This window comes from Cryptomeria japonica, chromosome 3 (assembly GCF_030272615.1).
Source record: "Cryptomeria japonica chromosome 3, Sugi_1.0, whole genome shotgun sequence".
Classification (NCBI taxonomy): domain Eukaryota; kingdom Viridiplantae; phylum Streptophyta; class Pinopsida; order Cupressales; family Cupressaceae; genus Cryptomeria; species Cryptomeria japonica.
In genome coordinates, this window is record NC_081407.1 from 979,218,920 (window position 1) to 979,244,771 (window position 25,852).

Genomic DNA, 25,852 nt, shown 5'->3' on the forward strand with positions numbered 1-25,852 from the left:
ACTCATTCAAATTCAGACAATAAGCTATGGCATGAGCGGTTTGGTCATCTCAACTACCGCTATCTTCAGCAGCTAAGCACTAAAGACATGGTCACAGGTCTACCTCGAATTAGTTTTTCAGAGGGTGTATGTTCAAGTTGTTCCATGGGCAAGCATCCCGAAGAGAAGTTTGATAGAGGGAAAACTTGGAGAGCTTTGGAAGTTCTTCAACTTGTTCACAGCGATGTAGCAGGTCCATTTCCAGCACCTTTATTTAGTAAGGCCCGCTATGTTCTTACCTTCATTGATGACTACTCCCGCTTCACCTGGGTCTACTTTCTCATTCATAAGAGTGAAGTATTTGACAGATTTTAGGAATTCAAGACTCGTGTGGAGAAGAAATCAGGGAAAGTGGTCAAGATTCTTCACACAGATAATGGAAGGGAATATGTGAACAAGAGACTTGAGGATTTTTGTACATTTGAGGGGATTGATCTTCAGCATTCTATAGCATACACTCCACAGCAGAATGGGGTTGCAGAACACAAGAATAGAACTCTCAAAGAAATGGCTAGCTATATGATACATGCATGTTCTCTTGATCCTGCCTTTTGGGCAGAGGCTATCAGTTGTGCCACACACATCTAGAATTGGGTTCCTCACAAAGCTTTGCAAGGTATTACTCCTTTTGAAGCTTGGGCTGGTAGGAAACCGATTGTGAGACATTTCAGAGTCTTTGGGTGTCCAACATGGGCTCGCATACCTCCACAGAAACACAAGGCATTGGAACCTCAGAGTCAACCTTGCATATTTGTTGGATATCCTAAGGGTGTTAAAGCATACAGATTGATGGATCCAGAGACACATGAGGTATTCATTGAGAGGAGTGTTCACTTTGAGGAAAGCTCCCCTAGCTTAGCTTCTCTACCTCCTCCACCTTCCTCCATTGTGGATAGTGATGTTAGTGATTCAGATGATGAGACTCCCTCAACTCCAACTCACAGGGTTACACCTCCACAAGGTCCACTTGCAGTTGAGGAGCCTCATTCTCCCCCTCCACCTAGACCTCGTTGGGCTCGATAGACACTTGAGTCCGTGGGTTCTCTTGTTGGGGATCCTTCAGATACACGGAGAACTCGATCACAACATCAGGATCTTCCACATGCATTCATTGCTACCGCTTCTGATCCACAGACATTTAGGGAAGCATCAGGGGTTCCTGAGTGGGACCAAGCTATGGAGGAAGAGTATAGTTCCTTGATGAGGAACAACACATGGGATTTAGTCCATCTCCCTAAGGGGAGAAAGATGGTTCAATGTAAGTGGATCTATCAGACCAAGTTTGTAGCGGATGGTAGTGTGGATAAGTATAAGGCTTAGCTTGTTGCAAAAGGTTTCTCGTAGGTTGCAGGTGTTGACTATACTAAGACCTTTGCACCCGTAGCCAAGATGAACTCCATTCATTTGACACTTGCTATTGCTATAGCTCATGGTTGGGCTATACATCAGATGGATGTGAAGAGTTCTTTTCTTCATGGTGATCTTGATGAGGAGATTTATATGGAGTAGCCACAGGGTTTCATCCAGGATACTTCCTTGGTTTGTAGACTAAGGAAATCTCTCTATGGCCTTAAGCAGGCCCTTGGGGCTTGGTACACCAAGATGGATTCCTTTCTTCTCTCCACTAGGTTCACCAGGTGTCATTCCGATCTGAATGTCTACATTTTGTGATAGGATGACTCTCAATTGATACTTGTGCTCTATGTTGATGACTTGATCATTACAGGGAATACTTCATCCATCATTAGTAGGGTCAAATCTGCTTTTCATGACAGATTTTCTATGACTGACTTGGGTCTTTTGCACTACTTTCTCAAGATAGAGATTTCATAGTCACCTTTCAGGATGACACTATCACAGCCCAAGTATGCTCTTGATCTACTTGCACACTTTCATATGGCTGATTGTAAGCCTGCCCCGACTCCCTTTCTTTCAGGAGTCAAGCTTGAGGCTCATTGTTCTTCTCCACCAGTTGATGCCACTTTGTATCGTCAGCTTGTGGGTAGTCTCATCTACTTGACTCATACACGCCCTGATATTTCATTTGTAGTTGGCATGGTTTCCTGATTCATGCAGGATCCACATGAGCTTCATTGGAAAGCCGCCAAATGCATCCTTTATTACATCCAGGGTACACATCACTATGGGATTCACTATGCAATAGGCACAGGACTTTGCTTGGTTGGTTACACAAACTCTGATTGGGCTGGCGATCTAGTTGATCGTAAGTCTACTTCTGGTTACAGTTTTCACCTTAGTTCGGGCCCCATTTGTTGGCAGAGCAAGAAGCAACATGCTATTGCTCTCTCTTCGACTAAGGCTGAGTATTGAGGTGCTGTTAACACAGCGACTGAGACCATTTGGCTCTAGCAGATTCTCACAGAGTTTGGATTCACCACTCCATGGCCGACAGTTCTACATTGTGACAATCAGAGTGCCATTGCGATCTCATAGAACCCGATCCAGCACCAGCGGACCAAACACATCGAGATTCATATGCACTATATCCGAGAGCTCATCTAGGAGCAGGTCATTGATTTGTAGTATTGTCCTACAGCAGAGCAGGTTGCTGACATATTCACCAAACCTTTCACCAAGAGTAAGTTCCAGTAGTTGCGAGCTCTCTTGGGGGTGCGGGATGTGTCATTAGGGGGGTCAGTTGACTTCTCCTTCCTCTCTTATGGGGGGGACTTTTTCCTCTTTGAGGTTTTGTCCTTCTTCTTTGAGAGTCTTTTGTACATTCATCTCTCTTTTGGGGGGGAGTTTTTTCCCACTGGGTTTTCTCCCTTTCTCCGTTTGTGAGAGATTGCATTGCATAGTTTTGCTTGCATTTGCATATTGTACATGGGTACCTATCATGGCCTAGTAGCCGAGACCCATCTTGCATTGTTGAATTGAGTCTTCATTCCCCTAAGTTGCACTTAAGGGGGGGTGTTGGTGTAAATAAATATTCATTTTGGATATTATTACACTTACTTAAGTTAACTTAGGATAATGCATCTCTTCGTAGTTTGGATTTGAGACACTTAGGGAAGTGTGCACTTAGGAATAGAGCTTGTAAGAGAAATTCCACTTTTTGTGGTCTTATTTTGCTATTACACTCCACATTCAGTGGGTCATCCACCTCTTGTGGAATATTATATTATTTCTCCTACCTACCCTTGTTTCTCATTGAGCCACATGTCATGTTTGTGTGCTCATACATCCATATGGCCTTGCCTATATAAGCAGGCCTCTATTCTTTGTATTGGTTAATCCAGTTGATCATTTGTATATTGATGAGAATACAGTTTGTTCTTGTCATTCTATTGTCTCTTTTATGCTTTTCATTGTGCCCTTGATCTTGGCAAAATCCTACACAATTAATGCAGTGTTATCACAATAGATAGTAATAGGTTCCTTGCATTTTACCTTTATGTTCTTCAACATTTGCTTAAGCCATAATACCTGTGTATAGTTAGTTGTTGCTGCAACATATTCTGATTTTGTTATTGATAAAGATGTACAACTTTGTTTCTTACTTAACCAAGAAACTAGTCTGCTTCCAAGAAAGAATGCTCCGCTGGTGGTGCTTTTTCTATTATCCACATCTCCTGCCCAATTTGCATCTGTGTATGCACATAATTCAAAGTTTTCATCTCTAGGATACCATAATCCAAGATTTATAGTACCTTGTAAGTACCAAAAAATCCTTTTTACTGCTAATTCATGATTTTCTCTAGGATTACTCTGAAATCTTGAAATAATACATATTGAATTCATAATATTAGGTCTAGTTTGTGTCAAATATAGTAAACCTCCTATCATAAATTTGTATCTAGTTGGATTAATAGGTGTAGATTCATCCCTTAGTGATAGTTTTTCATTTGTAGTCATAGGTGTGCTTACCGGTTTAGAGTTCTCCATCCCAAATTTCTTTAGTAACTCCTTTAAGTATTTGGATTGACTCAAGAATATACCTTTATCAGTTTATGAAATCTACAATCCTAAAAAGAATTTTATTTCTCCAATCTTAGACATTTCAAATTCTTGTTGCATTTTAACAGAAAAGTCTTTACACAATCCATCTTCTCCTCCAAAGATTATATCATCAACAAAAACTTCTATAACCAAGATGTCATCATTAGTCACTTTATAGTATAAGTTGTTGTCAGCATTACCTTTAGAAAAAACAATTTTCAAAAGATACTTATTCAATATTGCATACCAAGCTCTTGGAGCTTGCTTTAATCCATACAAAGCTTTTCTTAACCTGCAAACCATGTCTTTGTTATCTGTCAAAGAAAATCCATCAGGTTGTTCAATGTACTTCTTCAAGATCTCCATTAAAAAATGCACATTTAATATCCATTTGATATACTTTGTAGTTCTTATGTGCTGCAAAAGCCAAAAATAATCTGACTGTCTCAATTCTAGCTACTGGTGGAAAGGTTTCATTGTAATCAATTCCTTCTTTCTAAGAATATCCCTTACACACTAGTCTTGCTTTATTTTTGATAACCTTACCTTCTTCATTAAGTTTGTTTCTGAATACCCATTTGGTTCCAATTACATTTTTATCTTTAGGCCGGGGAACTAATGTCCAAGTGTTATTCTTCTCAATTTGTTCTAATTCTTCTTCCATAGCTTTAGTCCAATATTTATCTTCACATGCCTCATTAACAGATGATGGTTCAATTTGAGAAATAAGACATACCTCTTCATTTGCCAATCTTCCTCTTGTCATAACTCCTTTGTACTTGTTTCCAATTATCTGATCTTTAGAATGATTTAGTCTTACATACTGGGGTGTCTTTGTTTGTTGTTGTTCCTCAGTTATTGTGGAAATTTCAGATGATACCGGTGTAACTGGATCTTCATTCTGTACCAGTGGATTTGGTGTAGGTTCATTTGTCAAGATTTGTGTTGCCGGTTCAGAGTCTATATACCTTGAAGTTCCTCTGAATTGTTTATCAATCTTTACTTTTGTACTCTCAACAATTTTATGCAATCTTTTGTTAAAATATCTATATACCTTGCTCTTAGATGAATAACCAAGAAATATTCCTTCATCACTTCTAGGATCAAATTTGCCAATATACTCATCTCTTCTGATATAACATTTGCTTCCAAATATTCTAAAATATTTAAGAGTAGGAGTAATACCAAACCATAGTTCATGAGGGGTCTTACCGGTTTCACCTTTGATGTGAACTTTGTTGAATGTATAGACCATTGTACTCACTGCCTCTCTCCAATATGCATGTGGTAGATTTGCTTCTGATAACATACCTCTAGCTGCATCCAGGATAGTTTTGTTTTTCCTTTCAATAAATCCATTTTGCTATGGTGTCTAATGTGCTGATAGTTGTCTTCTGATTCCATTCACTTCACAGAATGCATTAAATTTCATAGATGTAAATTCTCCTCCTTGATCTAATCTTAAACATTTGATTTTCTTGCTGGTTTCATTTTCTACCATTGCTTTGAACAGTTTAAACGTTCTAAGTGCTTCTAATTTTTCTCTGAGAAAAGTAACCCAGCACATTCTAGAATAGTCATCAATGATTAACATGAAATATCTATCACCTTGTAAGCTTTTAGTTCTAGCTGGACCACATAAATCAGTGTGAATTAAATCAAGAGCATTATTGGATTTTTCTAGACTACTTTTGAAACTAGCTCTAACTTGTTTTCCAAATTGACATTCCTTACATACTGTATTGTGAGGTTTGACAATTTTAGGTAAATCTCTAACTGCCTTAGTAGTACTGATTTTCATTATGCAATCAAAGTTTACATGACAGAATCTCTTATGCCTTAGCCAACTTTCATCAATCGGTGCAATCAAGCATGTCTTTTCACTGTTATTCAAATGAAAGATATTACCTCTAGTCTGACTACCGGTTGCAATTTCTAAACCGGATCTATTCATGATTTTGCATTTACCATTTTTGAATTGTAACTGAAATCCTTTCTCAACTAATTGACCAACACTCAAAAGATTATGCTTTAAACCTTCAACATAGTAAACATTGTCAGTATTATGCTTACCATCAAGAGATATTGTACCCTTACCTTTGATCAAACAAGATTTATCATCTCCAAATCTCACTAAGCCTCCATTGTATTCTTGAAAGTTCAAGAATTTACCTTTATCTCCTATCATATGATGTGAGCATCCTGAGTCAATGATCCACTCATCCATTACTTCAATTTTAGCTGTCAAGGCCTGCTCTATCGATTGAGCAGTAGGTATCAGTTGATCTTTTGTTATAGCAACAAAAACCCATCCATTGTCTGTCAGATCCTCATCAGAATTATCAGTCACTCCTTCATCAGCAATGTAACAAGATTTGTCTTTATTTTTCTTAAATTTGTATCTTTGATATTCAGGGTTAGGCTTGTATGTTCTTCTAGCTTCTTCTCTTAGTCTAGCATGTCTACTAGGGCATCTTGCAGCCATATGACCAATCTTATTGCAGTTAAAACATTTAAAGGGTGTTTTACCTTCATACTTACTTCCAACTGGACCTTTAGGCATTTTCCTTGCAAATAGTGCTTCAAGTTCTTCAAGTTCTTCATTTTCTTTCCTGCTTTCTTCAAATTCTCTTGTATAAAAGGCTTTCCAATTTGATTTGTCAAATGATGGTGTAGATGATGTAGATGCTTTAAAGGCTAAATCTATCTTTATAGTAGCAATAGGACCAAATTCTTCAATTTCAAAAGCTGAAAGTTTTCCAATCAATGTATCCCTAGTTACTAATGTATTAGGCATTGTTCTTAACTCATTTATAGCAGTGACTTTTATTTTATATGTCGATGGCAATCCTCTTAAAACTTTTGAAACAATTTCATCCTCACTTAAGGTTCCTCCACAACGTTTAATACCCAAAACAATCTCATTTACTCTTTCCATAAAAGCAAAAATCCTTTCATCTTCTTCCATTTTCAGATGTTCATACCTGACCTGAAAGCTTTCAAGTTTTGCAATTTTGACTATGGAATATCCTTCATTCAGTGTTTCCAAATGATCCTAAATAGATTTAGCAGTAGACCTATATGATAATCCCATGATTTGTTGATCTGATAATGCATTCAAAAGTGCTTCTCTTTCTTTGCAATCATTTTCTTCATGTTTAGTTAAGTTAGGTGAATTAGGTTGACTGGAAGTGGGAGCAATATAACCATTATTTGTAATATCCCAGATGTCCTTTCCAATGCAATTCAAATGTATCACCATTTTGATCTTCCATATGCCATAGTTGGTTCCATCAAGTTTAGGATTGTCCTTCCTAAAATAGTTAGTAGACATTGGATCTCCTCAAGCTATTAAACTTTTGCAAAACAAGGACTAGGCTCTAATACCAATTGTTAGGTCTCGAAGACAACTAAGAGGGGGGGGGGGATGAATCAATTTTCTAATGAACTTAAACCAAAAAATAACTTAATCAACTTTCTGCTTAATACTGGTGAAACAGTCTGTTATACCGGTGGATAGTTTTATCAGATAATTGCAATACCGGTAAAGATTAATGCATGAAACAAAAAAAACAAAGTCATCCACAACACATAACACCAATATTTGTACGTGGAAACCCTGTAAGGGGAAAAACCATGGTGGGAAACCTTACCCACAATAAGATGATACTACTGTATATAGTAAGTGTATACAAATGGGGTCTACACATGCAGAAAGGCCAAGTGCCTAGAGCTCACTACTCAAACACAAAAATGGGAGTCACACTAACTACAATTGGATGGTTAAATCCAATATGAATGTACTACTCAAACTAGCATCTTTATATGTTGGATTTAGCACCGGTGTAGTTCTAATTGTCTTCACAAAAACCCCCCTTCAACTTCAAATGATGTCTACATGTATAGCTCTACTTATTCTCCCATATAGCTTCACACAATCCTTTTTCGCATTGCACACTTGATCTTACAAATAAGATCTTACATTTATACCATACCCTAAGACCAATTTTAGTAGGTCGACTCTAAAGGATAATACAATAAAACTAATTTACAAATCAATTAATACCCGATGCAATAACTGATTCACCATGTTGTCTTAATGCATTTACAACAATAATAAGTCATCTCCATAGCGTGCCATGCTGATCTAGAAAAGATAAACCTGCCGGTGTAACCTGGACCTATTTGCTAGTAACAACAAATATGTAAATACGAATATGCCAATTAACAAAACCTCAAAACAAGGTGTCCACACGATGTCTTCAACATAACCAAGTATTTTTCATATCATTCCAAGTGTCGGTGATTATTGTATCCTGCCAGTGTACCAGATACCGGTGACTATGCATAAGTCACTTGCTTGTTGGTGAATGTTGTTGATTCTCCAAAGTGCCAAAGTTGATAAATGTTTAGTAGGTGTTGACATCAATGACAAAACCTATGTGAGCTTGAATTTCATCCTCAGAATGTTACCTGTAATAAGTTAGTTTCACAAAATACAATGGAAATGCATATAGGAAATCCAAAATCCACCAATGAAACTACATGAAATACATACTAAAATAAAACATTATTTTACCTTCATGGCTTATGTCTCATTGTGTCCTAACTCCACTGTTCCTGGTTGCAGATGGTGTGCTCTCAGACAATGCACTGTTGGCTTCCAAGATGGCATATGAGGAATGGACTGATAACTTGTAGTTAATTGATAGTATGATATGAAAAGCTACATGATTATGCTAAAATGATTATGCTAAAATGCTATATGATAATTGCTAGTGATATTTGCTTCAAAAACTCGCAGATGCATAGGATTAGCTTGCAAAACGCACTTGAAGTCTCTTGAAGTCTAACTCTCTCTCAATTGAAGCTCTTGACTTTATAGACCTTGAGAAGATAAGATGATGTGGCTCAGATCAATGGTCATGATCACATCTATAGATTTGAATGGTTGTGAGCAAAGGTGAAGGTTGAGAGAAAGGGGGAAGGAGAAGACAAGTGTCACTCATCTCACCTTGACTAGGTTGCTGACTGGGGGAATCTAGGGATGGTTGGAGGAAATTTAGGCATGGTAGGACAAGTGGACTCAAGTCCTTCCCAAGATGTAGGAGGTGTTGGAGAGAATATAGGAAATGGTTATGAAATATGTGTACGTACACAATTTCATTAATTTTGGAAGTTGAGGATAAATCATGAATTAATATTTAAGGAATATTAATTTCCTTAGCCACATGTTTGATGAGTTGGCAAAGGGATGATTAAGTGGAGATGGAGGGTGAGTTGGAAAAGAGATATTAAATAATCTTGAGAATTATTTAATATTTGAGACTATGGGATAGGAGAATAACTATTAAATATTAGATATTTAATTGATTGGAGAAGATAATTAAATATTAGATATTTAATTAACTTGATTAGAAGGAATAATTAAATATTAGATATCTAATTAACTTGGTTAGAGGAATAATTAAATATTAGATATTTAATTAATTAGAGGAATAAGATAAATGAATTAATTAATAAAATATTAATTAATAGAAAGATATGAAAATGAATTTAATAAATTAATCTTTTCGAATTAACTATTTAATAGAAGAATAAATATTAAATAAATATAAAATATTTATTTAATTGCTCATAGCCAATTTTTAGGTGTATGCATTTTGCCCCTCTTTGAAATGATGTCGAGGTAACATTGTTTCAAAGATTAAATCAAGTCTCGATAATGCCTGATAGAAATTGAAAATCCAAATTGTGTGCCCCCTCAGGAGATTGATCGTGAAATTGTCAAAAAATTTAGTTTGAATGATTAATCTCATGAATAATGTGATAAAACTTCAATCAATTAAATTCATTTGTTAAAAACAAATTAAATTGCCCCATTTTTGAAATTAATTATTCTTGAAATAGTAAATATAAAATTAACCAAGGCTAATTTTAACTTCATTGTTATCCTTGTCAGCTTTTGGAGAGAATATTCTTGTTGAGGTGGCCAAAATGGTGATTCCCGTGGAGAACCATTGATTCAAGCGATTTCGGTGATATCAACGGCTAACTGAGTATGAGTATCCAGTATGTATCTCATCTTGAGCTTTGTTTTCAAGTTTTCGTTCAAGATTTCATGTTTTAGGCGCCTTTTTTTGAATTTTTGAAAATTTTGAATTTTTCGGTTTTTAGATTAGCGCATTTGCAATTTAGTTTAGCACATATGCAATTTTGGTTAGCCCAAATGCTTGATTTAGCGCATATGCTCTGTATGTTAACGCATTTGCATAGAATGTTAGCGCAAATGCTTAGAATAGCGCTTATTTTTTATTTGTTAGCGCTTATGCATAGAATGTTAGCTCAAATGCTTAGAATAGCACTTATGTTTTATTTGTTAGTGCTTATGCATAGAATGTTAGCACAAATGCTTAGAGTGGTGCATATGCATGGTCAATTAGCGCATATGATAAAAAAGATAGCACTTTTGCTTAAATTAGCGCATATGCATGGTCGATTAGCTCATATGATAAAAAAGATAACACTTTTGCTTAAATTTGAGGTTGTTGATTGATACAAAAGCTAAATATCACTTTGATGTTTAAATTTAACATGTTTGATACACATGTATGATGAAATAGAGTCATGATTGAGTGATTGTATGATTGATAGATCGATAGATAGCTTTGATTATTGGATTAAGTAGCTCTGATTAGCTTGATTGATAAATTTGATGATCGAGTAGTTTTGTTTAGCCTGATTGATAGGTTTGATGATTTGAGTAGCTTTGTTTAGCTTAATTGATAGATAGCTTTGTTTTGCTTGATTGATAGATTTGAGAAACTGATTTAGTTTTTGATGCAAGGGCTTAGCAAAGTTTTTGATCAAACTCACTGATTGATAGGTTTAAAATGATTTGATAGCTTAAGTTGCTTCAATTTGATTTGATTGATTGAATTGATTGGTCGATAGCTTGATTGATTTGATTTAGTTTTATTTGATATATTGGTAGATGATTGAGTCAGTTTGATTTGATTGATTGTTTTCTCTTGACAAATAGGAGAAACTTGATGTTCTCCAATGTCGGGAAAAATTACCGACTATACGTCATTAAGTTTCAGAGTTATCCCAGGTTGAGATTGGACACATAGATGCCTGTGGTTTACGTCATTTATTGTTTATGCCAAAGATTATGCATAATAGAGGTTTGTTGACCGCATTAGTCAAGAGATAGCATAGTGAGCATAACACTTTCCAGCTACTAACAGGTGAGATTAGTGTTACCCTAGAGGATGTCTACAGGATTCTGCATATCCCGGTGACTAGAGAGCTAGTGCAGTATGATTATCAGGATCACGTTGGGACCGAGGCTTGTAGAGTCATTTTTGCTAGTGAGAGCATCAGTAGAGGAGAGATCCGATGGGTAGACATTGTGATGTACTATGAGACTCTTCCTGCTATTCTTGCTGGTTTGATTGGTGGTTTTATATGTCCTAATAGGCAATCTTGAGGCTTTTTGGTTGGATGGGGTGAGGTGCTACTGAGCATGATGCAGCATTAGACATGATATGCTTGGGGTGTTTGTATGCTAGCACATTTATATCATGATCTGCACCAGGTTGTGTATGATGAGAGTGCGAGTTTATCGATAGGATGTACATTATTACAGATCTGGTGGTGGGAGCACATTGTTGTTACTCGACCTATCCATCATAGAGTTTATGGAGAGAGGTAGCCATATGTTTATTTTTATGCAGGTGTTCTTACTCAGACCAAGCTGGGTAAGATGGAGTATTGGCATTGGGTTCTTGATTCTTTGGATAGCATTATTTGGAGACCATATGTTGATTGTGAGCCGTGGATGGATGATGCACAAACATTACCATTTATCATGTAGAGTAGATATCTCATTGGTCGTACACCCTTCATTGTTGAGTGATAGTTGATTGGTCAGATTTTGAGACAGTTTGGTATCATTCAGCCTATGCCTACTAGTGTGACGATTTATGCTCAATGATACTGAGATAGGCAAGATTGGGGTCCATCTTTGTCATTTGAGATTGCTTGTGCAGAGTTTGTTGTTACTCCGAGAGTGGCTTACGATATGAGGTTACACATTCTGGATCTTGGGGTTACTGCAAAGTATGCTCAGTATTTATTAGCTCATCCATTCCCTCGGATTATGGATCCAGCAGATCCTCCTCCTAGCTCAAGAGATGATGATGATGATTCAGATGATCCTGTTAGTACGAGATGGAGATGGAGATGAGAGCTTAGAGTTGCACATGAGGCTAGGAGAGGTGGAGATGATGGTGGGGATGGAGGTGGTGGTGGTGGTGGACCTAGATGGAGAGGACGTCGATTGAGAGTCTGTGGAGGACCATTTGGACTGGCTGGCAAGATTGATAGACCTCATCCTATGGGTGGGAGAGATGGTGGATGAATTGGGAGGGATACTGCCAGGGTAGGGATGAGAGCACCTAGAGGATTACCAGTGACAGGGGCCAAGAGAGGTATTGATTTTGGACAGATTCAGCCAGATCCTAGAGTTATTACAGCTCATGGTGGTGATGATGAGGATCCTGAGGATCATATTCCCTTGATTAGATGATGGGTTCAGAGAGTTACTCAGACTGAGGTTCCATCAGTTGGACAGGTTGGTGGTGAGGGGATTGGGATTCATGTACTACAGTAGGATCTACTAGAGCAGGTTGCACTAGTGCAGGATATGCTAGAGCATGATACTATTGACAGTCTAAGAGCACAGGTTGATTAGCTTCGAGCACAAATATAGACTCTTATGACTGAGAGAGACACAACTGTTAGGAGACAACAAGATACTCAGGGTCTTCTAGATCATATTTAGTAGGTTGGGTCAGGTACTCTCTCAGTGGACATAGTTAGAGCATTATTTCAGGCCGAGAAGGAGACTTCCTACTGGCGACAATGATATGAGGAGGCAATTGCAGAGAGCAAGAGAGCAGGTAGTTATTAGACCACCGTGTTGATGGATACTAGCAATGGTGGGGTCATGGGACCTCCTCAGAGGAGTGGTGAGCATGGTAGATAGGCCTTTGGAGGATCATCTCACCCACAACCATAGAGATGGACAGAGTCAGGTGGTAGTGGTATAGGAGAGCTGTGACTTTGATTTGAGGCACTTGTATTGTTGTATCTAATATCATTGTATACTTGGACTTTTATTGTTTTATGATGATCTATATGCAGACATGGTTTCTATATGATGATGCTTTTATTTATGCATGTTACTTTATTTGATGATGTTCTATATGCTTATATGCTTTAATTTTATAGATGAATGAGTAGATGAATAATGATATGATAATATCTTACATGATGCAAATGATAAATGTTTTTGATTTTTGATTTTGATGACCTTAGATGGAAATGCAAATGATTACTTAACTTAAATAATACAAATGCAAATGATATATATGAAAATTCAAATGAAATGATTTCTTAATGCTTAGGATGATGTATATGCAAATGAAATAATTGCTTAATTCTTAGGATGATGTATATGCAAATGAATTATTTTTTTGGATTTTTTATGTATACCACTAAATGATAAATGGAATGATAATGCAGATAATATTGATACACTATATGAAATACACTTAATTGAATGCAATTAACGCAATGATTTATACGGATTTACACATGAATGATTGATTTGTTTTTTATTTATATGTTATGCTTATAATGATTATGAATCTAAGTGAAAAAGATGCAACTAAATGATCTTTATGAAATGATAATGTAGATAATAATAATGATACACTACATGAAATGCACTTAATTGAATGCAATTAATGCGATGATAAAATGCAACTAAATAAAATGGATGATGATTAAAATGATTCTAAGGATGAATGCTCCTAATATGATAAAATGCCATTGTTTTTGTTTGTCCAAGTATACTCAATCTTTATTTATGACCATTGATCTGTTAATGAAATGATATGCTTATAATGCAACTAACATTGAATGTTTATAATGCAAATGAATAATGAGTTAATGAAATGATCTAACTAAAAATTGTACTACCATTCTTCATATGCTATCAGGTAACAGTGCTTGTTTTCATCATTGAGCTTTAAATGTTGTAATAAAATACAAGCAACTTTGACATAATGATTCAAGATGACCTGAGTATTGCTTACATGGATTTTGATTTAGCAAGTTAATACAAGCAACTTGATAAAATGGACCAAGTTGACCTGAGTATTGCTTGTAGAACAGACAAGGAGTATCTCCTTTCATGTATGACTTGGAACATCCTCCTTGATCTTTTTTTGATCATATCCTGAGACAAGTTCATACCGTAGTAAGAGATAAACCACAGATAGCAATCAAAGAAAATAATCATGCCCCATCATAGCTCCTCTAGTCATGAACATCCTTGAGTTGCATAGAGTACATGGTTAACAATAAAATCAATATATAAACACTGAATCTTGTATGTCATTCACATGTTCTTATGGTCATTAACTGATATTATCATCTTGATGGATGATCTTTGATAATCCTTTATAGCTTGTTGATTGATTCTTCATTTTCGGAGTTTCATGATTTAGTTGTTGAGGAAATGCCTGGATTTTTGTTTCTTTGTTGCTCGTTATCTGTTTTGAAATCCTAGGTGTTTTTTTGTTTTTCTAAGTTTTTCGAATGTTTTTGGATTTTCTAAATTTCAAGAGATCACCTTAGCAAAAGGAATTGGGATTTTGCCCCCAATGGAAACAAAAAGATTTTATTATGGATATATGAATTGATCAAGATCCAAACCATAGTGGGATACAAATGCAGATTGATAAATGTTGATAAAATCTAAGATAGTGACTACAACAAGTATGTCAAAGATTGATAAATGTTGGTAGGCTGCATATGTTTTGCTAAATGGTTCAGAGCAATGGATGCAAAAGATGGAATGGATAAGCTTTAAGATAAATGGAAGTGATAAATGTGAGAGGATGGAGTGGATAGGTGCGCAAAGTAATCTCATGGATGGAGGAACTCACTTTTTAGATAGTGCCTATTTACCAGGTTTTCACCATCTAAATTTATTGCATTTTTGTTGTTTTATATATTTTTAGGGATTTTTTGCTTTTCTGATTTTTACTGATTTCTTCAGGACTTTATATGCCTTTTATTGATTTTTCTAGGACTTTATATCTCAAGCATAGAATTTCTTGAGATGAATAGAATTGATAGGTTCATCAAACCAATCACCTTCTGGGGTAGATAATTTGTATGCTCCTGATCCATATGTTGCTACTATGACAAAAGGTCCTAGCCAATTTGGTTCGAATTTGCCCTTCTTTTCCCGATCTTGCTGATTTCTCAAATTCTCCCTTAGAACTATGTCTCCAATCATAAAAATGCGTGGCTTGACTTTGTGGTTATAGCTTCTTTCCATTCTTTGTTGATATACTTTCAAATGGTCCATTGCATTTTGGCAACGTTCCTGAATCAGTTCTAGTTCTTGGAGTCGAGAGACTCTTTGTTCTTCTTCTGGTATAAGACCATGCAAGGATACTCATAGAGAAGGTATCTCTACTTCTATAGGTAATATTGCTTATGATCCATAGACCAAACAATATGGAGTTGCCCCTATTGGAGTGCGGACACTAGTTCAATATGCCCAAAGAGCAGGATTTAGCTGAATGTGCCAATCTTTTCCAGCTTCATTGACTGTTTTCTTCAAGATTTTTAGAATAGTTTTGTTTGATGCCTCAGCTTGACCATTACCTTGTGGATAATATGGAGTAGAGAACCTATGTTGGATATGAAATTTTTCACATAGCTCTTTTACATCTTGATTTTTGAATGGTCTTCCATTATCAGTGATAATGGTCATAGGAACTCCATAGCGACATATTATGTAATTCAAGATGAATGATGATATTTGTTTTCTCGTCACTATTGTTAAAGGCACTACTTCAATCCACTTAGTATAATATTCAGTAGCAACTAGAATGAATTTATGGCCATTAGAAGATGAGGGATTGATCTTTCCTACCAAATCCAGGCCCCACTGTGAAAATGGCCATGACCTTGTCATAGGATATAACTCTTGTGCTAGTGCATGAATTAGATTTCCATGAATTTGACATTGTTTACACTTTTTAGCATAGGTGAATGAGTCTCTTTCCATAGTAGGTTAAAAGTAACCCATACGAATAAGTTTCTTAGCCAATGTTAAACCACTTGAGTGTGTACCACAAATACCCGCATGAATGTCATCTTTTTCCAGACATCTCAATAATGTACCATCTAGACCACACCTATATAGGATATCAGCAATAATAGTATAGCGAGAGGACTGACGGATAAAGTTTCTTCATTGATTATGGGATAATTCCATAGGAAGGATATGATCTTTTAAATATTGGTAGGTTTGACCGTATAAGGATTGATTGGTTCCTGATGTATGGAAAATTCGATAGGTATGCTGGGATTGAATGGTAGGGGTTAAGATATCTTCCACAAGAAACTCATAATGTTGTTGATTCTCTTTATTTTGCAAGAGAGATGCTATTGTAGCCATTGCATCTACTGCTTTATTTTCATTTCTGGGAATTTGGGTGAATGTGATTTCTTTAAAATGTCCTTTAAATTCTTCCACTAGATGTTTGTACGACATAAGCTTATCATCCTTTATTTGATATTCATCATTTATTTGATAAATTACAAGTTGTGAATCACCATAGACATGTAGTTCTTTGACATTCCATTCAATGGCCATTTTGAGCCCTATAGCCAATGCTTCATACTCTGCAGTATTATTGGTGCATGTAAATCTTAGTCTATATGATTTCAGAATTGTATGTCCTTGAGGTGTGATAAAAAATATTCCTACACTTGATCCATATTGAGTATAAGAACCATCAAAGTACAATTCCCAAAAGTTTGTACTTATTGTCAAGATATCTGCATCAGTAAATTCGATATGCAAAGGCATGTCATTTTGTAGAGGTGCATCAGCTAATTGATCAGCAATGACTTGTCCCTTGATGGCTTTCCAGTCAACATAATCTATGTTGAATTCACTTAGTATCATAACCCATTTGGCTAGTCTCCCTGTTAATGTTGACTTACTCAATAAATATTTGAGAGGATCTATCTTTGCTATTAGTTTTACAGAATGAATCAACATATGATGTCATAGCTTCTGAGTTGCAAATACAACTGCCAGACATATCTTTTCAATTGATGAATAATTTAACTCATATCCAACAAGTGTTCTACTGATATAATAAACTACTCTTTCTTTTCCTTCATCATTGTGCTGAGCTAGGAGAGCACCAAATGATACACTTGTTGCTGAGATATAGAGTAACAAGGGTTTCCCTTTGGTTGGTGATATCAGTACTGGAGGACTCATAAGATATTCTTTTATTTGCAAGAAAGCTTCATCACATGTTAGATCCCATTTGAATGGAACATTTTTATGTAGAAGATGGGTAAAGGGAAGACATCTATCTGCCAATTGGGACACAAATCTCCTGATTGATTGCAACCTTCCTTGTAAAGATCACAATTGACTTATGTTCTTAGGTGATTCCATCTCCATGATAGATTTAACTTTTACAGGATCGACTTCAATGCCACGAGTTGATATAATGTACCCAAGGAGCTTTCTAGAGGTTACCCCGAATGCACATTTCTTTGGATTTAATCTCAATTGATATCTTTCCAGCTTGTCAAAAATCTTGCTTAGAATGTTCAAATGTTCTTTTCTTGTGTGAGATTTTGCAAGTATGTCATCGACATAATCTTCCATAAATGTATGCATCATGTCATGGAAAATTGTCGTCATAGCCCTTTGATAAGTCGCTCCTACATTCTTAAGCCCAAATGGCATAACATTCTAGCAGTATGTTCCCCATGCACAGGTGAAAGTTGTCTTCTCTTGATCTTTAGGTGCGATTCTTATTTAATTATATCCTAAGAAGCCATCCATTAATGAAAACATCTCATGCCCTGCTAACAAGTCTACTATGATATCAATGTTTGGTAGTGGGAAATCATCTTTTGGACATGCTTTATTCAGATCTCTGAAATCTGTGTAGATTCTTATGCTCTTATCTGATTTTGATATCGGTACAATACTTGAAACCTATTCTGGATAAGTGACTCATCTTATGAATCCCACTTCTAATAATTTCTTGAGCTTAGTTTTGACAAGGAGAGTAATATGTGGGTGCATCTTTCTTAGCTTCTGCTTGATAGTTTTTGCTTTTAAATCCACATTAAGATGATGCATGATAAGATCTAGGTTTAACCCTGGCATATCTGCATAAGACCAAGAAAAATTTCTTTGTCGTTGCTTAAAGAATTCCATGTATTCTTTCCTCTCTTTTTTTGATAATGAGGCAAAAAAATGAAGTATTTTAGGATCCTTTGATGTATCAATGTTTATTGCTTTTGTTGGTTCTATCAGGATAGCAGATCTTTCTTGAAAATATGCAAGAAAAATATCAAACTTTCCATCTTCGGATGCCTCAAGGAGGTTTTCATCATCAAATATTCCCTTTATTTTCTCTTTTGATTGATCTAATGTTGCCATGAAATGGTTTTCAACCATAGGTCTCTTTCCTTGTTTTATTTCACTTTTGCGACTGAAAAGTTTGGCATTCTCCTGACTATGAAAAACTTTACTTGATTCTATAGTAGAAGATATCTTAGGTGGGATGGGTTCAATAGCGTTAAGGTACACAACTAAGTCATGATCATTGGAAAAGACATTTAGTTTGAGGTTGTCTAAATTATCCCAATCAATTAGTTCAGGATGAAGAAGGGGTAAATCATAATCACTGTCATCATCAGGTGTTTCAACGTTCATGACATAATGATCATAAATTATCGTAGAATAGGTATTGTCATAGATTGAATAAGAATTTCTGAATTAGTCTTAACAAGATTAATATTATCATTTTGTAGTTCACACTCAAGTGGTTCTTCAATTGACGTTTGTCCCTTAAATGAATGGATTATATCAACACATGCGTCTTTGGTATTGCAAATTTCTTCTTGATTGACTCCATTTGCCGTTTGGGATTTATAGACTTGTGTACATGTTAAAGAGGATTCTTTTAATAGATTTTGTCTCCTTTCAAACTCATCTTCTTCTGGACTAATAGTTAATCCAACTTGACTATCTCTTATTTCTTCTATAGTTCTTTCATATCTGATTCTTGCTTGCACTTCTTGAGGCATTGTATCGTTGTTTTTGTCATTCTCTTTTCTTTTTTCATACGCCTCTTTTCTCTGAATTCTGAGTTTCTCTTGTCTCTTTTCTAATTTTATCTTTTGTTCTGTAATGGACAAGTCTTCTTTTGTAATGGTTGCTTGATCTTCATTGTGTTCATTACTTGATGTAGTAGATAAATTATTTGGTCCCCATTCATACTCATTGGAATCTATTTCTGAATTCTGATCTAAGATTACTCCACTATACCATACTGGAATGTCGTATGGTGCAAAACGTTCTCTGATTTCTATCATTTCTGTTTTTACTGCTTCTAAAATATTCTGTTCAGATTTTTCTATTGTTTGTATTTTTCAGAACTTGTGGACAAGAATTTTCTTCACCTTTGATAGTAGTCTCTTCTTCTTTCTTTTCATGATCTTCTTGCTTCTTTTTCTTATTGGCTACTATTTTGGCTACTTGATGTAGCTTTTCTTGCCAATTATGTCCTTGAGAAACTGATTTCTTTCTCCATTTTGTTGTTGAGTATTGTGTTGCTTTTGATTAGACTTCAGATATCCAAACCCAGATTTATCTTCTGTTAATTGTGAATGTGGACAAATAGGTTCTAAAATACCTTGATGTTGCTTACCAATTGGTCCTTTCCCTTCATATCCCATCTTCTACATGATTTCATATCGTTTGCCATATTGTCTTATGGGAATATTGACTTCTGCTACTGTTGCTATGGTTTTATCTTCATCTTTGTATAACCAACCAAGAATGTCCTTGTCTTCATTTTCTTCCTCAAGAGTTCCAACACTAACAAAGGTTCCCTTAAACATACGTTTTGATTTTTTTGATTTTTTTGATTGAATATCTGTAGGTTTTCCATATGACCTAGGGGAAAGTGGAAAATTATTCAAAGAATATTTTCCCATTCCTTCATCATTTAACTTGAGCTTTTCTTCAAAAGTTTCCCATAACTTTGCTTGAATTTCCTTGGTAGGATATACTGATTCTCTGTTATGTGGAACTATGGTATCTTGTATTGGCTTCAAATTGCTGCAATATTGACTGGAATCTACAATTATAGTGATTTCTTTTCCTTTATGAGGAAATTTTACACATTGATGATATGTAGAAGGAACTGCTTGCATCTTGTGAATCTAGGGTCTTCCTAGAAGAATGTTCTAGGAGAGATTTAAGTCTAAAACTTGACACAATGTATCCTTTTCCACAAGTCCTATCCTTATTGGTAGCATAATAGTTCCTTTAGAAGAATGTTTTGATTCATCGTAAGCCTTGATGGTTATTTTCTTTTTTGGGTCCACTGCATTCTCTGAATACCCCAAAGCTTTTATCAAACTTAATGCACAAATTTTTAAATTAGCTCCTCCATCTATGAGTACATGTTTGACACGAGTTTTATTAATGGAGACTTCAACATGTAAAGGAGCATTGTGAGGATGTTGTAAGGAGGCATCATCATTCTCAGAAAATGATAAGCAATGAGGAGCTATAAGATGTCCTACCATGTTTTGGAACTGATCTATATCCAAATCCTTTGATACCATTGTTTCCACTAAAGCTTTCTCCAAAATTTCCTTATGCATAGGTGAAATCTTGAGAAGTTCCAAAATTGATATTTGAGCTGGTATTCGTTGTAATTTCTCTACTAAATTGTATTGTTGTGATGTGGATGTTGAGTCTTTTACTATACCTAGAAAGGTAACCTTTGCTTTGCTTCTTGTGATAACATTGATTGGTTCTGAAGATGGATTTTCATTAACAATTATCACATTTACTACATCATTGTATGTATAAGCATAATTCACTTTGGCTTTCCCTTTGCCATTTTCCAATTGGGATGATTCACCTTTATCATAGTTTGGAAGTGGAGTTTGAAAAGCTAAGTTTCATTCATTTGTCTTATGGCTATCCATCGTAATGGTTCCATTATCAATTAGATCTTGGATAATGTGTTTCAATTTTTGACAATCATTTGTTAGGTGTCCTTTATTCTGATGATAATTACAAAAATGATTGTCATTCCACTAGTTTGGCTTAACTGGTGGTTCGTAAATTCTTGCTTCAGGTAAAACAATCAACTTGTTAGCAAGCAAAGTTTTTAGAGCTGATTCTAAAGATTCTCCAATATTTGTGAATTTTCTCTGAGGATTAGAGAAAAAGGACTTGACTTTCTTGTTTTCCAGATTGTCGTTGCTTGGGATTTGACTTGATAGATTGAAAATTGGTTGTTGTTGTTTTGCAGTATTGTTATCATCATTTCCTTCATTGCTGACATTCCTATTCTTTGACCAGAACTTGGGTTTATCATTGTTGTTGTTATTGTTGTTGTATGAATTATTGTAAAGTTTTAGTTCTCCTTTCTTTACCATTGCATTCTCTATTTTCAGACCATTTTCGATCATTTTGGCAAAAGAGGGAGGACATTGCATCCTTAGTCGATAACTCATTTCACTGATAAGATTATCAATGAATATGTCCATTTTTTCTTGATCAGGTACATCCTGGGGATACCTATTAAACATGCATTTCCATCATTGTAAAAAGATCATAAAGGATTCACCATTCTTTTGTTTAACATTGCAAAGATCTAGCATTGTTATTTCATTCCTTATATTGTAGGAATATTGTGAAATAAACCTATTCACAAGTTCTTCAAAGGATTTGATTCTAGATGGTAACCTTGAAAACCATTCCATTGATTGCCCATTTAAACTCCTAGGAAAAAGATGCATAAGGTAAGTTTCATCATGAGCAAATTCCATGCTCATAGTACAAAAATCCCTAATGTGATCTTGAGGATCAGATCTTCCATCGTATTTGTCATATTTAGGAATCTCACAATGTTGCAAAAATGGTATCATATTTAGCTTTTTATCAAAGGGATATGGACATATGTCTTCTAATAAATACTTCTTGGAACTTGTCCCATTTTGCATGTCTTGTATCTACTGTTGTAGATTTTGTATTTGTTGAGTAAAGTTTGAAAATGGATTATCCACATTGCTTCTTTTATCATTACATTCTTTTCTTTTATCATCCCTTTCTTTCCTTGTTTCTTCGCTACTTTATTTGTTCATGTCTTCATTGTTTTGTTCATCCATGTTTTGGGTGTTACTTGTTTCCACATCTTGTTTTAAGCTTTCTATATTAAAGTCTTGTGGTAGTTTAGCTCCAAATTTTGCCAATATCAAGAGATATTTCTCTTTTTTTTTTGTCAATAATTTTTCCATTAGCCTATCAAATTTGAAATCTTGTTCAAGGTCTCTAATCATGCTATTGACAGCTTCTTCGTCAACAATAGTAAATCCAAAATTGGTATCTTCTTCCTCCATTTGTTGTTGTTTTCTAAGCTGTTCTTATTGGGCTCTAGTCCAAACTGGCATGTGTTTATCTCAAAGTTGTCAAAAAAAAATTCCCAAGGACAAGGTCAATAAGTAATTATTGGTTTAGGAAGATATGCTTTATTGATCTTACCACTATTGTTTGTTCGTTGGGATAAAGTGTCTCTTTGTTGAAAGGCACGTCTTTGTAGAGTTTCATCATCAAATTCTGTACCACAGCCACGTAAGTAGTGATGAAAACGGTGTAGGAATGTCCTATGTTTCAGTAAGATCTTACGATTGATATACAAGAATCTTATTCTCTTCTGAGTAGCTTTGTAACTGGGTTTTCTTTTCTTAAGGTGATATTTAAAAGTCATATAAGCATTTGACAGTTTACAAGTTTTATTCCAATGTTGGTGCAATTTTGGTTTTGATGTAACCTAAGTTCAAAATAGGAAAGATATATCCAATATTAGGAACCTAGTATAGATTGATCAAGCTTCGTGATAGAGGATTTGATTATCTTGATGAGAGTCTTGACAAGGATGTTGATTTTTGCACTTAAGAAGTTTGAATCAATAGTTTGCTGAATGTTGATGTTTCTAGAACCTTTTGGAAATAACCTATAGGACTAGCAACCTAGTTGTTTTGAGCTATCTTGAAAATACATGATGGTTTAGAGACAAACCTAATTCAAGGATTATTTTGATATCTTGATGTTTTGATACTTTGATTTGGTGCTTCAAGTGTTAGAATTCTTTTCGTTGTATCCTTTTGATCACACTTTTCAGAAATTTGTTGATTTTTGATCGCTTGTAGATGATAATATTCTTCAATTTTTGACCATTTGGAACATGTTATAGACATAGAAGCACAATGTTTAATAAATAAAATGCACAGGCAAGTACAAATCCCTATGGCAAGCTAAGACAATAGTTGTTTAATCTCACATGGAGTTTCCCCCAAGGCTACGCTATTCAAAGCGGATATTTAGATGCTTGACCCCACTGGCTCCACCCTCGGCACTCACTTCTTCAGGGCAGCCAAGCACCAGTTTCCATGAAATCTCCTCATGGCAAACTTTATATCTCTACTAGGAACTGTATGTGTGTGAGCCGCTTCAGAGGTCCAACCTCCTGCACCAACAACTAGAAGGTTTTTGGCAACTAGTACAAATAGTCTTTAGTAAAGGCTTCCGGTCATGTGGCCATACATGCGGCACTTTCAGCTTTCTAAATACATAAGGTTCCCAGCCTATAGAGGTTACGCTCCATAGGGTTTATGGGGAAACATAGTGTCGGTATGAACTTATCATCACATGTTGTTTGAACTTTCATTACAAACATGATTTATTTAGAGTGGATTGGAAGGAATCGGTATTAGCCTGCTTCCACTTTAGGTCATTCCCCTCTCACTGGCCCCCTCAAGGCAGCTCGGGAAGGCAAACCCTCTAAAAGATTAATTGCTTGAAAGTAAAGAAAGCATAAAAGAGTGGGTTTGGATTTTTGATTACCCAATTAAGGGGATAGCATATACCTACCACTTTCAAGACACGGAATACAAGCGTTCTTTTTAACTTTTTCAAAACAATTTGTTGGCTAAGTCCTATTTGGAGATGTTGCTCCAGCAAGCATGGTGTTTATTTTAGCCCCACATAGCAAATGATTTTCTAAACTAGGAATTGGAAATCCTGGTCAACAAAATGAAAATCGTTGCAAAAGAGTAACTTGCTTTGTAAGAATGGACAAGTTGATTGTTCTTTTTAATTTGCAAAATATAAGATTGATTGTACTTTTTACTTTTACAAGAAAATAAAAGATTGTTGTTCTTTTTAGAGCCCAAGATTTGAAGTGTGAATGTCCTACCTTTGCAAGAAAGTAAATGTTTGATTTGTTGTTCTTTTTACCTTGCAAATGTGATTACTTTTAGAGCCAAAAAACAAGTGAGATACTTTTTAGAACACCAAGTTTGAAAATGAAGTTCTTTTTACCCAAAAGGAAATATGAGTTCTTTTTAACCAACTTTGAAAAAGCTAGGAAAGAAATCACTAAATCCTAAATTGTCTTCTCCAAACCTGCAAGAAACTGTTAGAAATCTATGAAATAGTAAAAGGTTAGTAAAAAAAACTTTAGGTGGGCTTCCACAAGCCTAATTTCAAATTAGTTACAAAATTTTTGTCAAATGCGCTATCCTACGATTCAAAAGCGCTAACCTGCATTACGCAAGCGCTAACCTTCATTACAAAAGCGCTAACCTGCGTTACAAAAGTGCTAATATTTAGACAAAAACGCTAACCTATATGACATATGTGCTAACCTATTGTGCAAAAGTGCTGATTTTCTGACAAAAGAGCTAACCTGCATGACATATACGCTAACCTATTGTGCAAAAGCGTTTATTTTCTGACAAAAGTGCTAACCTATATGACATATGTGCTAACCTATGATGAAAAAGTGCTAACCTACAATTCAAAAGTGCTATAAAAATTGGCATATGCATGAATCTGCATTACAAATATATTATTTATTTATTTTTTCAAGATTTTCAGAAGTATATGCGAGGTCCAGCCCCACGGTGGGTGCCAAAATGTGTGAACTTGAATTTCATCCTCAGAATGTTACTTGTAATAAGTTAGTCTCACAAAATACAATGGAAATGCATACAGGAAATCCAAAATCCACCAATGAAACTACATGAAATATATACTAAAATAAAACATTATTTTACCTTCATGGCTTATGTCTCATTATGTCCTAACTCCACTATTCCTGGTTACAGATGGTGTGCTCTCAGACAATGCACTATTGGCTTCCAAGATGGCATATGAAGAATGGACTAATAACTTGTAGTTAACTGATAGTATGATATGCAAAGCTACATGATTATGCTAAAATGCTATATGATAATTTCTATTGCTATTTGCTTCAAAAACTCACGGATGCATATGATTAGCTTGCAAAATGCACTTGAAGTCTCTTGAAGTCTAACTCTCTCTCAACTGAAGCTCTTGACTTTATAGACCTTGAGAGGATAAGTTGATGTGGCTCAGATCAAGGGTCATGATTAGATCCACAGATTTGAATGGCTGTGAGCAAAGGTGAAGGTTGAGAGAAAGGGGGAATGAGAAGACAAGTGTCACTCATCTCACCTTGACTAGGTTGCTGACTGAGGGAATCTAGGGATGGTTGGAGGAAATTTAGGCATGGTAGGACAAGTGGACTCAAGTCCTTCCCAAGATGTAGGGGGTGTTGGAGAGAATATAGGAAATGGTTATGAAATATGTGTACGTACACAATTGATAACT